The sequence below is a fragment of the Protopterus annectens genome, chromosome 2.part1, assembly GCF_019279795.1.
Source record: "Protopterus annectens isolate FY-2018-M chromosome 2.part1, PAN1.0, whole genome shotgun sequence".
NCBI lineage: Eukaryota > Metazoa > Chordata > Ceratodontiformes > Protopteridae > Protopterus > Protopterus annectens.
In genome coordinates this window covers 1,010,430,117-1,010,446,885 of record NC_056729.1, presented here as the reverse complement: position 1 = coordinate 1,010,446,885, position 16,769 = coordinate 1,010,430,117, and the positions used below count along the sequence as shown (strand labels likewise).

Here is a 16,769-nt window from a genome sequence, read left to right as displayed (position 1 = left end):
TAAAATAACTAATATACAAGTAAAAATATCATATTTTAACTAGTCTATGAGCTTCCTAGTTAAAGTTGTTAGTAAGCTGTTAATAAGTGTTCCACATTTTGCCAAATTGTTCCACATTATGAGAGGGAGTGTTCCTCATTTTGGAGATGGAAGGATGAGAGCTTTGTCAAAATGACTTGCTCCTGTGAAAAGAAAAATTCTTAAGTTTGCAAGATTTACTTGCGGTGTTTTGAGCTAATCTCTGATGATGCCTTTACTGAAGGTGAAAGTGCTTAGAAATAAAAATATACTTGTTTATTTAGCTGTGCTGTTTCCAGTCTGTTCATTTCAGTTGTTGTTGTTGTTTTTCTTTCAGCTTTTCCTAGTTAGGGGTTGCCACAGTGTAACTCCAGTCCGCTAATGATTGGCAGCCAATTTGTACGGTGCCGAGGTGCCAGCCCGATGCCCAACCTTCAACAAAGGCACACCCATTCACGCATGTCTTTTGAATGCCACTCAACCATGGTGAGGACATGCAGACTCACACAGAAGGCGCTCCAGCCGAGAATGGAACGGGAGAACCTTTTGCTGTGAGGCGACAACGCTACAGCTGCACCACCATGGCTTACTCTGTTCATTTCAGTTGTGGCCTTCTGGAAATAGAATCATAAGACTAAAAGCTGTAAAGGGACTGAAAGTAATGTGGAAAAGTTAGGGAGAGAGGGAGGAGTTAAATAGGGTCATTGCAGGTGCAGGACCATGAGTTTAATAGGTAGTGTTTTAGTTCTTTTTTTGACGTGGTTACCATGTGTGACGTTTCTTACATTGGAGGGGAGTTTGTTCCAGGCCAGGGACACTGAGTGCTTGTATAGTAGCTTGCCAATGTTTTTATTGGGTTTATAGTTATCAAGAAGATGTTGGTTGGAGCTGCATAGTGACTGATTAGGGGTGTAGTAGGATACTATGGAGGAGAAGGAGGGGCAGGCAGTAGGTGTTTAGAGAAAGAAGTGTGTGACATGTAGATGTGAAAGTAGAAGTTGTTGAGAGAATTCTAACCAGTGCAGTTTCTTTATTGCAAGACAATGGTGTGAGTTGAAAGGTTGGTGGCAAATCTAGCAATCTTATATAAGTTTGTTCAAGCTTGGTGAGTAATGTGGATTGTAAATTAGTGAAGATAGGAGCTGCTAGAGTAGGGAAGATAGTAGGAATTACAAAACACCTCACTGAGTCAAAGAAAATCCAGAAAACACATGACCAGCCAGTAATTCACCAGTATCTTGCTTTCCTTTATTTCAACGATCTGGTACCTCGGCAATTCGCCTTCAAGGATCACAATTGCTTCAATAAAATCACCACATTTATATATATTCTCATTTTAACAATTAACAAGTTAATCTCCTAATTAATTAATTAAACAATGAAAAAACTTTTAAAGTGACCATAAGCTGATCATAAATTTCTGTGATATAAATGTAAATATATAAATAATCTGACCATACTAGTAACACTAGTGAAAAAAACAATTAATTGAATAAAGTTTTGTTGAGGTTGGGTGAAAGAGGTTACAACAAAACACAGTTATTAGCATGTAGGGATAAATTACTTGGAAGAAAATTACTTGGAAGAAAAGTAGAGATGATAAATTCTGAATCCAGACATGAAGAGTTGACTATGGAACAGAATAAAGAAGTTGAAAAACTTTTCTGTGTAACGAAATTTACTGCCTTTTCTGGTAAACTAGTGTCATTGGTCAGAAAATACTGGTATCTAGTCAGTGAGGATGAATCCATTGGTCATTTATTCCATAAACATATCACGTTTTCATATAAAAGAGGGAAAAATCTTAAGGAATTGTTAAATAATAATTTAATTGAAAGGAAAGAGAATATCATGACTTCAAAGTTGGGTACCTACCTCTGTGGTTTTTGCAATATTTGTGATAAGGTTATAAATCCTAGTGTTATCAATGATGTAAATTTTACTCCTAAACATCATTTCAATTGTAAATCAACAGGGGTGGTCTATATTCTGGGATGTTTATGTAAAAATATGTGGTACATAGGACAAACAAAAAGGATGGTAAGCGTACGGATTATGGAGCATTTGAAAGATATAAGGAACCAAAATCTGGTTAGACCTGTTGCTAAGCACTTTCAAGAGAAACATGGTGGGTCTTCTAATAGTTTAACATTTAGTGTCTTGGGAAAGCCCTTCCTTCAAAGGGGAGATGATGTTGTAGGTAAACTATTGGAGCTTGAAACTAGAATGATTTTTTAAGTTCCATACCTTAAAGCCTAATGGCATGAATCAAGAATTAGGTATTTAATGAATTATTTATGTTTAATATATGTTCATTCATTCATTTATTTATTTATTTATTTATATATTTACATTTATATCACAGAAATTTATGATCAGCTTATGGTCACTTTAAAAGTTTTTTCATTGTTTAATTAATTAATTAGGAGATTAACTTGTTAATTGCTAAAATGAGAATATATATAAATGTGATGATTTTATTGAATTAATTGTGATCCTTGAAGGCGAATTGCCGAGGTACCAGATCGTTGAAATAAAGGAAAGCAAGATACTGGTGAATTACTGGCTGGTCGTGTGTTTTTCAAGATAGTAGGAATGCCTGAACCAGAGTAAGTTTAGAGTCTGATGTAAGGATTTTTTTTTTATTTCTGTAGAGTAGTCCTAGTTTTTGGTGGGATTTTTTGATACACTATTGGATGTGCAGGTCAAATTTTAATTGATCATCGATAGTGGTACCAAGATGTTTAGTGTGAGGTTCTGCTTTGATGATGGTATTAAGTGATGAAATGGTGAATGTGGATTTGAGATGGGCGAGATTTCTAGGAAGGAAGAAAAGGAGCTTACTTTTGTTTGGATTTATGATGAGCTGGTTTTCAGTAAGCCATCTTTCAATGGAGCAAAATTAATTTTGAGTACGTGTGTGCAGATGAGAGATGATGTCAGAGAATGAGATAAGTGTAGAGTTATCAGCATATTGTATAAGGGAAGAGTGGCTGCAAGATGTGTGGAGATTGTTAGTAAAGATATTGAACAGAAGTTTCCCCAGTATAGAGACTTGGGGGACTCCTAATTGGATAGATAGGAAGGGGGGAACAGGAAGTAAGACATTTGACAGATTGTAGTCTGTTGGAGAAATTGGAGGAAAATCATTGAAGAGTGGAAGTTGAGAAGTTGAGCTCTGATAGTTTTGATAGAAGTTTAGAGTGTGATACTGTATCAAAGGCCTTAGAGAGGTCAAGGAAAAGAAGTAGTTTGAAAAGCTGAGAGTGTATACATTTTTGAGGATTTCTAAGAGTGGAGAGAGAATGGCTATGGGTCTGAAATTGGAAAGGTCAGTAGAGTTTCCTCCTTTCTGTACAGGTATTGTATAGACTGATTTTCATATGTCAGGGACTGTAGCTTCTTGAATTGATCTATTTACTAGAATTGATACAGGACAGGCTATAGAATCTGCAACAAGCTTGAGAAAGAGGGGAGGGAGGTTATCAGTAGAGGGGAACATGGTTTTAGTTTAAGCAAGAGTGATTTATATTGGTGGTAGGGACTGGTTTCAGTGAAAAGGGCTTTTATTGGTATAAGTACAAGAAGAGGTAGGTGGAATAATGAAAGACATTTGGGATTCAGACATCATACCCTTCAGAAAATGAATGATAAGCGTAAACCTATTATTCTGTCAGGTTTATAAGAACAATATTTAAAAACTTGCCATTTCACTTCTCTAGCTTCTAACAGTGTTCATTTCAACACACACTGTAGTGTCACCTAGCTGATCTAACATAAAATTCACACACCTCTTAAAATCCCTGCAACACTTGGCATGTTTGGTTAGCACATTTGACAAATCACTATTTTTTTCTGGCAAGATTATGCTCATAAATCATTTTTGGTAATATTCTAATGGTCTTAGATGCTCTCACATGAACAACATGTTGTCAAAAAAACTAAACCTTTAAACTTACATGTCAATCACAACTGACTAAAAGTCTCCTTGCTGTTGTGTTTTAAGGCTACTGTACATTCATTGTTGATGAAACATCACTGTTTGCAAGAAAGAGCTTGCTAGGTACCTAATGGCCCAATACAAGTGTTGTTTCCATAAGTTCTTCTTTCTGAGATGTTTTTAATACTGCTCAATTTTTAAAAACAAACTTAGGTTCCAAACCTATGACTTTAGACAAATCTTGATTGTCAGTAATCATTTTTCAATTATCCACAATGATATTTTTAATGCCAGACAATGGGAAAGCCTTGGTAAACATATCAGAACTTTCATTTTTATCCTTAAATAAACAAAAATATAACAAAATCAGTTGAAACTTGGGCCATTTAGTGGCTTTAACTTTTTCAATAATATAATTTAATCTTTCAGTACAATAACCTGTTTTTGCAAGCAGCAACTTCCAGAAATTCAGGTTCTCTCCCAAAAGTATCATCATTATTAACCAAATGACTTAAGCAAATGAATTTCCCAAAAATAACATCCAGCTTCATAAAATGAGGATATTAACTGCTGTTATGTAAATCGTTGTTAATAAGGGTTTTCTTTGTATAAATTGTTCTGCAAAAACAATGACTGTTTAGATCAATGGTAATGGAAAAAGCTAATAACTGCAGTTTCACCAGTATCACTCAAAGTAAACCATAAAAAAAATGTTGTTGGCTGCAGATACAGTACCTGGTTTAAATGAATCAATAAACATTAAAGGTTTACTGAAATTGCAAACAATTTCATTTTTTTATTGTAGTAATTTTTTTCTACATACACATATATTTATCATAATATTTTATATTTATTCATGAGTGTTGTATTCATTATATATCTTTATTCTTCTTCTTCTTGGGTCACATGATTAGTCACATTGTAAAGGTATCTAAGCAAGATTTCACTGATGTCACTAAACCTTATATTGGTGCTTGTTCGTATTTTTCATTAAAAAGTGGTTTGCAGGTTTTATGGTTTGTTTCACACTCATTTAATTTGTTCACCATTTTGTTTTTCTTTTGCTCCTTGTCTAAATATGGGAAGGCTTTGACAATTCTAGACATAATATGGAGTTTGTGTGAGAGATCTATGAGCTCTCTCTGTACCACATGACAAGCCCTCATGAAGGTTTAACACTTTTGCAATCTAGCTGATGAGGGAATTAAGCAAGATTTCTTCTTCCATTTTCTCAGGCACACTAAGAATGTACATTATTTCTTCCCTAGTTTTCTAGATCATCTACCTTATCCAGTACCCAGCTATTTTATTTTAGCAAACATTCAGTGTAGTTTACTTGCTCACCCAGTCTTCCCTCAAGGCAATTTAAATTTATTTCTATATGCTGTCTGTGTGAGCATTTTGTATTTATATTTATATTCTTTTTGGGTGCAGTGATTAGTCATGTTCTTTGTCAGGGTATTTAATCAAGATTTCACTGATGTCTGCTGTGCTGATGAAGTTCTGTTTTATGCAAAGAATGAAAGCACTAAACCTTATACTGTTTTCATTCTCCAGAGAAAGAGTGCTTTATAAGTTTCACGTGTGGGACAAGCTCAATCGGATTCTTACTAATAGACGACTTTCATGCATTTCTGAGTTTTATAGTTTAGGTCGTTCTGTTTTTCAGTTACAACTCTCTCTCTAATAATGTCAAGTTTTAACCCATTCATATACTTTTTAATTGTTATATAATCATATATCTTTATTATAAAGCCACTAAGTGATACTGCCATCAAAACACACATCACATAGATTTAGCCGCATACTTAACATTAAATCAAAAATAATTGTGGACTACAGCTTTGTGATAGTTATGACCGTGTCTTACTTCATCAAATCAAGAACTAGATGAACAAGAAGAGCATGTGCTACAATGAAGGAAATATTTAATCTGTGATGATTATGAAATCACTAAACAAGTACACCAAAGTTAAGAAATCACTAACATTTTCCACCAAAGTTTTAATTACAGAAACACTAAAATTTCACCAAAGTTCTCAAGTACAGCAGGAAATATAAAAATGAAATGGTACATATTTAATAATGTTATTTCCCTATTTATAAAGAGAAAGTCTTCTACTTCAATATGCAATACAGGCAACATGTACATAATGATAGAAAATGGTCAGAGAGATAGGGAATTAGGTCAAGGATTGAAAGCTACTGTAAAGTCTTTTGCATGTGTTGTTTATGAATTTGCATTTTAAACAAAAAGGGGAAGCTATCTCAATTCCTCATTGTTTTCAATCTTTGCTGGTAAGCTACCTGTACATAATTTTGTAATTGTGTATGTGGCATTTAGCTTTTAGATGTTTCTATTTTAAAATCTTTAATAAAGCCTTTATTTAAAACAAAGTGGTAATTTAAATATTACAGTGCAATACATTATACAAGGAATTCCATTTCAGGTTATTATATTTTCACATTTACAATTAATGATAACTATTTTTTTGTTTTATTTTCTACCAAATGAATAATCTTCTGTTTGTGCCATTATTTATGGGCACTATTACCTCACAACACAGAACACTTTTTTTACAGTGACAAGATGTTTGTGGTTGAATGATAACATAGCTTAACATTCTGAATTCATGAACAGCAAATTGATTATGTTCTACTGATCCAAATTTGGTTTTGATAAACACTATCTGCATGCTGGGAGAATTACATAACTAGATGGTTTCTGGGCTTTAGTTGCTTAATGAAAAAATAAAGCTAAACATGTCAGATAGTAGTCTTAATGAGGCAACAGAAGATTCTTGCATCAATAGATTTTCAACTTTTTAACATAACTATATAATAAGAAATAGGGTGAGTTTGTGGGACAAACTACTAAAGAGTGATGATGTGATAGCGAACAAATGAAATGCATTATTTAAACATATCCTTACATACCCATTTTAAAAAGTTTCTATTTGGAATATTAGAAACAGTTCCAAAGAGTTACAGGGGTAGCTTTTGGGAAACAGAGGTAGCAAAAAAGGGAGCTTATTTGGCAGCTACGATTAAATGTGTCATTTGCACCTGGTTTAAATGCCCACATTAATATTGTTCCCATTTTACAAATCAAAGCAGCTGATTTATAATATACACACATATTTATATAAAATGATTATATTCTGTAAATGATCACAATGTGTTAAATCAAGCGTTTTAAAGCCTTTTCAATAAGTTGTTTCTATACCACATTTTAAATTTCTGGTTAATGTTCCATTAATCAAGTTTGATTTAGGATGAATTTAGCCAACAGATATAACTTTTCTATATTATTTTTATATATAGTTTTAATAATTAGGTTTGTGTATGCACAAAGTCTTTTAAACATGCATGTTCTGCAAACATCCTATTATGATTATTGTCTATATTATTTCAAATGATGTAAACGATTAGTGTGTTGTGTGGCCTGTCCCTTTAAAATTTTTAAATTTTTCATTAACTGAATCAGATGATGGTTTTAATAGATTTTTATCAAGATGCTTAATTGCTTTAGTTAAGAGTTCTGATAAAGAACCAGGTTTATGGAGGGATGAAAGCAATTAACCATTCTTTGCTGTAACATTATTTTGCTTTTAAAGCTTCTTCCTTAAAGTTGTTTCTTGTAGTTCAACTCGAGAACTGTTATTGCTGCATTAGCATTGTTGGTACACTTTTCTGCTGGATTAACTTCAAGTACACTATGTGAGCCTTTCTTCTGTTTACAGAGAACAAATGTCTTTTGCACAGGTCAAAAAAAAAAAAAAAAAAATATATATATATATATACACATACATATATATATATATATATATATATATATATATATATATATATATATATATATATATATATATATATATATATATATATACATATATATATATATATATATATTTAATTTACATTTGTTGACCGGGATAGTCCGACTGGATAAATGTCCATTTTCAGCGGAGGCCCGGGGAGAAAAGCTCCAATATAATAATACACATTGAACATTTAGTAAATGCTAGTTTTATATATATATATATATATATATATATATATATATATATATCTGTATATATACACACATATATGTATATATATATATATATATATATATATATATATATATATATACAAAAAAACACGCTTTGTACAATGGAAGACTGCAATGGTAGACAATCAACTGAATCCAAAAAGTCTGACTAGTCTAATATGCAAAACCATGGAACAAACTATCATGCAAATGATAAATAAAAACATAGGCAACCTTACTGGACCAAATGAGATGGGCTTTGTCAGGGCAAAGTCATGCCTACCAGATGTGGAGAATGTCACCAAGGCAATGGATGAGGGGACAATGGTGCATACCTCCTTCCTGGACCTGGCTTAAGTGTTTGATACTATACTCCACTCAGTTATAGCTGACAAACTCACAGAACTGGACAGAAACCCCTGCATAGCTCATTGGATTGCCAGCTGGCTCACTGACATGGCCCAGGAAAGCAGGATTGGAGATACCACCTCCACTGAGCGACTGGTCTGTAGTGGGGTGCCGCAGAGGTATGTACTGGGATTGCTTCTATTTGACATCTACTTCACAGAGGTAAAGGTTAACATTGAGGCCTTTTGCTGACCATGGCACAAACATCTTACAAAAGGGTCGAACACAGACAAAATGGCTGGTGCCAAACACTCGGATTAAACTTCAATGCAAAGAAATGCATTACAATGCCTTTTGAGAAACCTGTCACCCAGGCTAATTACTCCATCAATGACACACCCCTAAGAGATGAACCGGTAATCATAAATCAGGGAATATATGTAGACAGCAATCTGACTTTTGACCAACATGTGGCCAATATAGTAAGAACATCATTCTATGTCACCCAACGTACAAGTAAGGGCATGGCATCCAGGTCCAAGCAAGTCATAGTGCCACTTTATTTGGCCCTTATCAGACCCATCGAGTATAATGCCCCCTTCAGCATTTATCTGGCCAAACATATGCAACAGTTGGAACCCACAAAGGTTCCTTACCAGGAGAATCCAGAATATAAACACATTGGGCCAGATTCAATAAAGCCTACACTAAGTGTACTCTGTTCTGAGTGAACAGACAACTCAGATATAACTAACACCTTCTTCCTACTAATTTTAGTTTTCCTACTGATATTATTGCAACTTTAGGTATTGACAGGGATTCATAAAGGTTACCACAAAGTGTAGACTACATGTACACTTAGTGTAATCTTTCTGAGTGACTAGAAAGCACAAAAATGCGATAAGAAGTTTATTGACTACACATAGTGTACACTTAGTGTACTCTTAATGTAGGCTTTATTGAATCTGGCCCATTGTTTTATATGGATCACCTTAAAGCCCTCTTGCTATACTCTGTCTCCTACAGGTTACTGAGAGGCAATCTATGCCTGGCATACAAGGCATCCTTGGATCCAGCTTGACAGACCATTTCCACATCCACAAAATAAACAGCATCGGAAGCACTAGATCCAAGGATTTAAATTTTTCTTGTGACATAAATAAGACATATGGGTGAGACAGCTATGTATTTCAGTGGATCCCCATGCTCTGGAATAGGCTTGCCATCCATGTAAAGAAGAGTCCATCCCTAACCCTATTTATGCTTAACCTTGACCAATGGAAGGGGAATAGGAAATTCATCCTGGGTCTGGCCCCCATGGCTCTCATAGAGAGAGGCAGACAGTAATGCCCAGACCAGCACACCCCTCCCCACATAACCTCTAGAAACTTCCTAATTAACATACCCCCTCCAAATAAACTTCTAATTAACATATTCCCTCCAAATAAACACCCATGATACATAGGGACACAATTAGGTTGGAGTACCCTGGTATTCATTAGCCTAGTACATAAATATAAACTTCTGAACCTATAAATATGGGTGACATTGGTTTCATCATGGCATGCATTTATGTCATGCCTCTGTTTTAGGCAATTTTGGTCATTGGTCAAAGTGGTCACATTATATTACTGTTGACCTGCAACAGTTTGACTATAATATAATTAAGGAAGCTTCTTCTTTCACCAGGATTCTACAACTGTATATTTAGTATATTTAATTTCAGGGGGGTATAGGGGAAAATCATTGTCATGTAAAAGTTTAGTTTTTACTTGTTTTATGTGATCACAGATGTAATGGGTTTGGACTTCCAAGATGGCTTCACATTGTGTAACAGCTTAACTCTATCTCTCCCAGTGTGAAAACAGAAAACTCAAAAGAGAAGACAAGTAGACGTTTTTGTTTATGGGTAGGTTTCAGTAACTGTCTAGTAAATGTACTGCCTGGATGCCAGGAAGAAAGAAATACAGAGGACCGGGAAAACAATCAGCTAAAAAAACATGAAGAAGAAACACTGACTGGGGAAAGTTCTGCAGCTGTTCAGCAAACAGCAATGCAACCTCCAGACATGACTTCCAGCAACCTGCAGGAAGATATAAGACAACTGCACACAAACCTGGTTAAAATAAACAAAACATTGATGGAGTACAGAAACACAAACAACAAAAGGCTGCAAAAAATGGAAGCTTTAAACAGATATTGACATGAGGTGATAAAGCTGCAAACATCAGAAGATGAAATAAAGAAAAGGCTGGCTGAATATGAGACTGCTCAGGAAGAGATGTTTAAAAAAATAATAGAATAAGAGGACAGAGCATGTAGGGAAAACCTGAGATTTTTCAGCTATACCAGAGAAGCTGGAAGTAACAGACTGTATCAATTTTATGACAGCACAAATAAGCAACTGGACTGGTATTCCACAGCAGGAGTTGTTAACTGATGGGGCACATTGTGTGGATGCTCCAAACATCACTATGAGAAAGCAACCTAGGCCTTTAATAGCAAAGATGCAATCCTACCAACAGAAAGAGACAATTCTGACAAAACTGTGGCAGAAGGACAAAGTACTAAAAGTGGGAGACAGCAGAGAGTTTGTGGTGAATGATTACTCATTGTATACCAGACAGAAGAGGAGTAAATTCATTCCACTATTCAGGGAATGTCAAGATGCAGGTGTGAGATTCAAACTGCTGTACCCAGCTGTCTTCAAGGTATTCTTCCCTGGAGGGATACAATAATTTCTTGATGAAGTACATGCTAAAGAGGAAATACAAATGTTTGTCCAACAAAAAGTGAGATATGAAACAGAAGGAGATTCTGCTTTTTGTTCTTCTGGTAATAAAGACTACAGAGAGACTGTACCTGTGAAATATTTTCCACTGTTTCAACAGAAAACATTGGAGCTGTTTAGGCAGTTCAGTAAACAGGGACTTCAATGGATAGTGTTTGATGATTAGGTGTAGGATAAAAAAAATAATAATAATATGATGCAGACCCAATAACAGATCTGTAAAATGTTATCATGAGCATGTATTCCTTCTGCTATGTTTTATGTATACTCATATAAGCCTGGATTGTTACTGAAAAGAATCATTTGACCAGTTCCCTTTCCTGGTTAAAAAATGGAAATAAATAAATATGCAATGGGGGGAGTAAATAAGTTCTAATAGAAAAACAGGAAAGTTTATTCATCCTATGGAGTATTTACTGTGTAAATACTTGGCATTAATACAGAATGCTAGATATGAAATGCAGTATAATATAATACAATACAATACAATAAATATAATATAATATATAATATAATATAATATAATACAATATAATATAATATGATATAATATAATATAATCTTTACCTTTTTGTATAACTGAACAGGAGTTGCAGCACTATATAAGTTTGTATAATTACTCATAAACCAAAGGCATCATCTGCATTCTAACTAGCAGACATGCTCTGTTAACATGAAACTTTTACTTTAAAGAAATAATTATCCTTATATTTATTATTACTACTATTTCACAAGTATGTCCTAATTGTCATAGTTCTGAAGGTTGATAAAATTAAAGAAAACATGAAGTCTTACTTTCAAATATATTTGAAAAGTTAGAAATGCACAACCTGAAACAGATTTCATTGCATTAGAAAACAGTGAACTTAAGAACAAGTAGGATTTTTTTTCTGAGCATTAAATTTATTCACATCAGAAGTGCAAAATGATCATCTCACTCTTCCTCTAATGACAGCAGAAACTGTCTCCCTTTTAAATAAGTTAGTCCATAACAAAGTTTATAGGTAAGGATGGAGTAATAAAGATCTGAAAACACTTAAGAATGTTTTTACCCATTTGTTGACTTTAATATTTAGGCATGCTTTCAGATGAAAGGAATGCCGTCTGATTTGAAGACGGCTATACTTAGTATGAATGGGTCCTAATAGTTTCAGACCCATTAAATTATGGTCAGATACAGAGAAGCTTACAGAATCTCTGATACTAAAATGCTGATACATGGCTTTAAAAACCACAGGGATTTGCAGTATTTACCAACATGCTTCTGTTAACTATCATCCAGTGTCTACCTGCAATCTTTTTTTCTACAAAATTAGTATACTAACACCTGCTGAAAATAACATCAAGGTGGACATAGTTTACATAGTTTTTAGTTCAGTCATTGATAGAATGAATCATAAACTACTTGTCAATACATTTTATAAATTCTGTATTTTCATCCTATTTGATAGACTGGACTGACTAGTGGTCAAGTAATAGGGAGCAGCAGGTTACCTTGGGAAACGATTTTAGAGATGCCATGGGATATGACTTAGGAGTCCCCCAAACGGTCAATCCATGGCTGTATCATTTCACCCTGTAACTGTTTAATATATAGATTCAAAAAGATATTTTTCACTCTTTCAATATAGACAATCTAAAGCTTGGAAAACCCATCACCAAAAACAATGACAACATTTACAGAAATGCATACGTCTGGCATATAGGCAGAAAAAAACATGGTTATAAATATGTATATTAATAAAAATGTGGACTTTGGTATACCTGATGCATTATGTAAATCAAAGCTATATGAAAAAGAAAAATAACAAGATTTAATCACCATGTTGACTATACAGTCAAAAAATGTTTTATGAAATCGATGAGAAACTGGTTAAGAATTATTTACGTATCTCTAATAAGTCTGAAAGCTGAATATGGAAGCCTGCTATGGTACCCCTTCACAAAGAAGAGACAGCTGATGTTAGAGTTCACACAGTACAGATGTAATAAATTAATATTAGGAAAAGAAGCATTATTATAGAGGGAAACAAAGTGTAACAGCAACTTGTCCCTGCAAATAACAGGCTGCAAATAGGCAACTTAACACTGGTTTATAAAGTACTGAAGGCCTCATTTTTATGGGACTGTTGAGGGTTAAAAAAGAGTGCAAGATCAGGTTCACTAAGTATATCTGGGTGAAATGGCACTTCGGGCACCTCTGACACCCCCTCAAACTACAGTAAAGGAGCAAAAACAAGCTCATTCAATTCTTCAGACTATCTTAAATATTCATGCTTACAACTGAGTACTTAAGTTGCTTAAATTAATGACTACCAGCACTGTGTCAGTGCCAAACTGCAAATTACTGTACAGATTGTAATACAATGTTAGTAGTCCACTGTTAGAAAAATATGTATTAATGTGTGTATGCTTAATGCCAATTAATAACCAAGTATTTTAATACGCTTTTCATTCTATTTTTCATACACTGTATTTTATACAAATTGAGTTTCATATGAGACTGAAAAAGATGCTTTTTGAAAACTGCAGTATGCTTTCTGAAACTTGCAAGTTGCCCTCTGACCTAGTAACTTCTAGCACAGCAATATTCATGTTTATGCCTTGTGGAAATGTACTTGAGAAGCAGGTGTTTATCTGCTAGGTCAGAAGCGAATGAATGAACAATGCCTTATGTTATAAATGTAATGATTTTAGAAAAACAGCTCTGTTCAGAGGATGGGAACCTCTGCAGCTGTAGTAATTTAGAGATAAAGTAGACAAAGGATTATTAGAGAAATGAACTGCTAGCATTGTGCTTGAATTAGCCATAGTATCTTGAATGGTAACATAACATGTATCTAACTGGGAGTAATCAAGGCCATGTTGTTTTCCTCAGGAAGTTTCACATAAAAATTGATAAATCAGCAGAAATTCATGGGAAAGATGGTCAGCAGATGATGATGAAAAAGGTGGTAATCTGTTACGTCAGCATGGTAGGACATAACCAGTTTAAGAATGTATAAAAATGAAAGTATTTCCTGTTTCTGGCTAGACAAACTCTGTATTAGAACGTTTTTGTCTCCTTGCTGCAAGATTAAAGTGCCTTAACCTGAACCTACCATGTTTTGATCATTTTTAAAGTATATTTTTCCTTTGACATCCACTTTGGCACTGATGATCATCCGATTATACCCTCTGACTTCCTGAACATGGGGCAACTGCCCCTTTGCTCTTCCCTAGGAAAAGGTTTGACAAAATATTGGCAAAATAATGTAATTTGTTTGCATATTTCATGGACACTTGTGCAGATTTGTCTTCTTTTAAGGCTGCTCTAGCTGAATGTTTTGGTAATAACTGGTATAGCAACTAGTCAGGCAAAAATAGCTTGTAGCTTGTGACTGTGCTGTAGTGTGTTGTACTGTATTATATTGTATTAAAATAAGTAATATTTCTGCAATGCTGGAGTATTAGGAAATCAAAAATATCAAACATAATGTTCAAAGTAATAGAGCAATCACATAAATAAGAAACAAACATGTAAATAACATGATTCAAGCAGATTCAAGTTTGTTTTGATTTTTTTGATATTCCTATCAAACTATTACATTTGGATAAGATTTAACTCTCTCCTGAATTTCAACACAATGGTTTAATTCATAGAAAGCTTAGATTAATATAATACTGTATTTAGTGCTGCCACATATAATATTTCCACGTTACCGCAGCTTAGATTAAGCAGATTTAGCATTAAAAGGATGTTGCAGGATTTTTCACCTACAATACAGTATAAATATAATATATGATGGCATTAATGGTACTTTGATTTTATTTTTTATCAGTCCACATCTCCTTTTATAAAGTTTACGTGGTTAACTCTTCTTAAGGACTGAATCATGATGAAGAATATTAAACGAATAATTTTTTTCTAAGATTAATAAAATGCAGTTGATGTTTCACAAAATAAGCTGAGAAGTCCTAGCTCTTTATATGACATTTTTCAGATATATTTTTTCATGCCTATCCATTAAAATACCCCAGAAGAAACAGGAAGGAGCCAAGATGGCCGCTGAGTAACCGCTCCCTTATATTATTATGTATTGCTAAATAAATGTTTTTGTCCTTCGCTTAGTTAGTCACACATACTAGCTTTGTGACATTGATATATGAATAACAGTTTTTCTGAATCATTTCCAGTGGGATCAGAAGAGAAAATGATGCTCCTAAGTCTTCCTGGCAGGAAATAACATCTGTAGCTAGTTAGTTTTATTGACACACACACATGCATACACTGGCTCTTTTAATAATGTCAATGTTATATTAAAGCAGCTTTTAAATTAATTTTGTAAAAGACACACTAACCTTGTAAAGTAGTCTTGGGTTTTGTTTAGCAGCTCTTTTGAGTTCTGGATAGATTTGCAGCTTTGAATAGTTGTTGTGTTTATAACGTTGTTAAACTCTCCTAACCACAGATATGATACAGCTTATGAAGCTGAATGACATGGACAGGGTAGTTTAACCAGTGTTGTCATTTCTGTTCTATAACTTAACTTATAACAGATTCTGTGGTGGACCTCATTAATGCAACATAACCTTATTTCAAAGCATATCAACTAATAATGTAATTCAAGATACTTTATCAATCATAAATGCATCAGTTCTAAAGAAAATAAAAATCAGAAGGATATGAAGTCTAAAACTCAAATGTATTTCATTATTTAGTGACTTCAGTCTTCGGTGATTTGTCAAAAAACACAGATTTTATGTGGAAAAGACCAAACATATGAGGCAAAAATCTAGACTTTCTGTGAAAATCTGGATAGTTGAGAGGCATGGAAGCTGAGAGCAAACATAACAGACCAAGTTACAGTCTTTCGGACAGTGCTTGCTGTGCGCTTTATGGCTTCAAAAACTGAGTATACACTTGGAGTTTTTTTTTCTGTAACCAACGGTACATGGAGCAGATTGCCTACAACTTCCAAATGGATAGTCAGAAAGCAAGTCTTAGTTGAATCTCTAGCAGGATCATATCCAATACTATACTAAAGAAGGAATAATGTAACCCTTCTTAGAAATGCCAAACCTGTGAAAGGACTCCATGGGTCATGAAATTATACCATGAGTGGTAGTAATACACACTGGAAGTAACAACCTGTGCTACTAACACTGAAACATGATGTGCTTGTTGTACTTGGTTACTGACATTTTCCCTGCAAACATCTTCAAATATCAGTAAATGTCCTATCCTATGCCACATGTTCTGATTGTATTAACACCCCTAAACTCCATTATACAACTATGCTCTGCCTATGCTATAGTGTGTGGTTAGAACCACCTATGTGTCCATATCCTGGCCTTGCTACATCCACCTGTTAGCACAATCCAGCATAGACTCAGTTACACATGAGTATCTCACATTCCACCACATCATCTCATTAGGATAGTTTTTAGTGCTCTACTTTCCCTTGAGTGCCAGCATTTTACAAATGGGGGAACACTTGTGCAGTGCCATGATGTCATCCAGAAAGTGCTACATATTAAGGAAACGGCCTCAGAGTCACATGTACCATGATGCAGTAGTGAGCAATGCCTCCCCCTTCTGCATTCATCCGTTACTAACAAGTAGCGTGTATCCAGTGTTATTATTATACAGATCC

At 34.3% G+C, this 16,769-nt stretch overlaps 1 protein-coding gene across 3 annotated transcripts in view; it reads right to left on the bottom strand.

Annotated features, from left to right (window-relative positions):
- The window catches only part of SLC2A9 (solute carrier family 2 member 9), a 3,818,728-nt gene that overhangs the window by 2,063,229 nt on the left and 1,738,730 nt on the right, over positions 1–16,769 (bottom strand). The gene's annotated exons all lie outside the window — the stretch shown is intronic.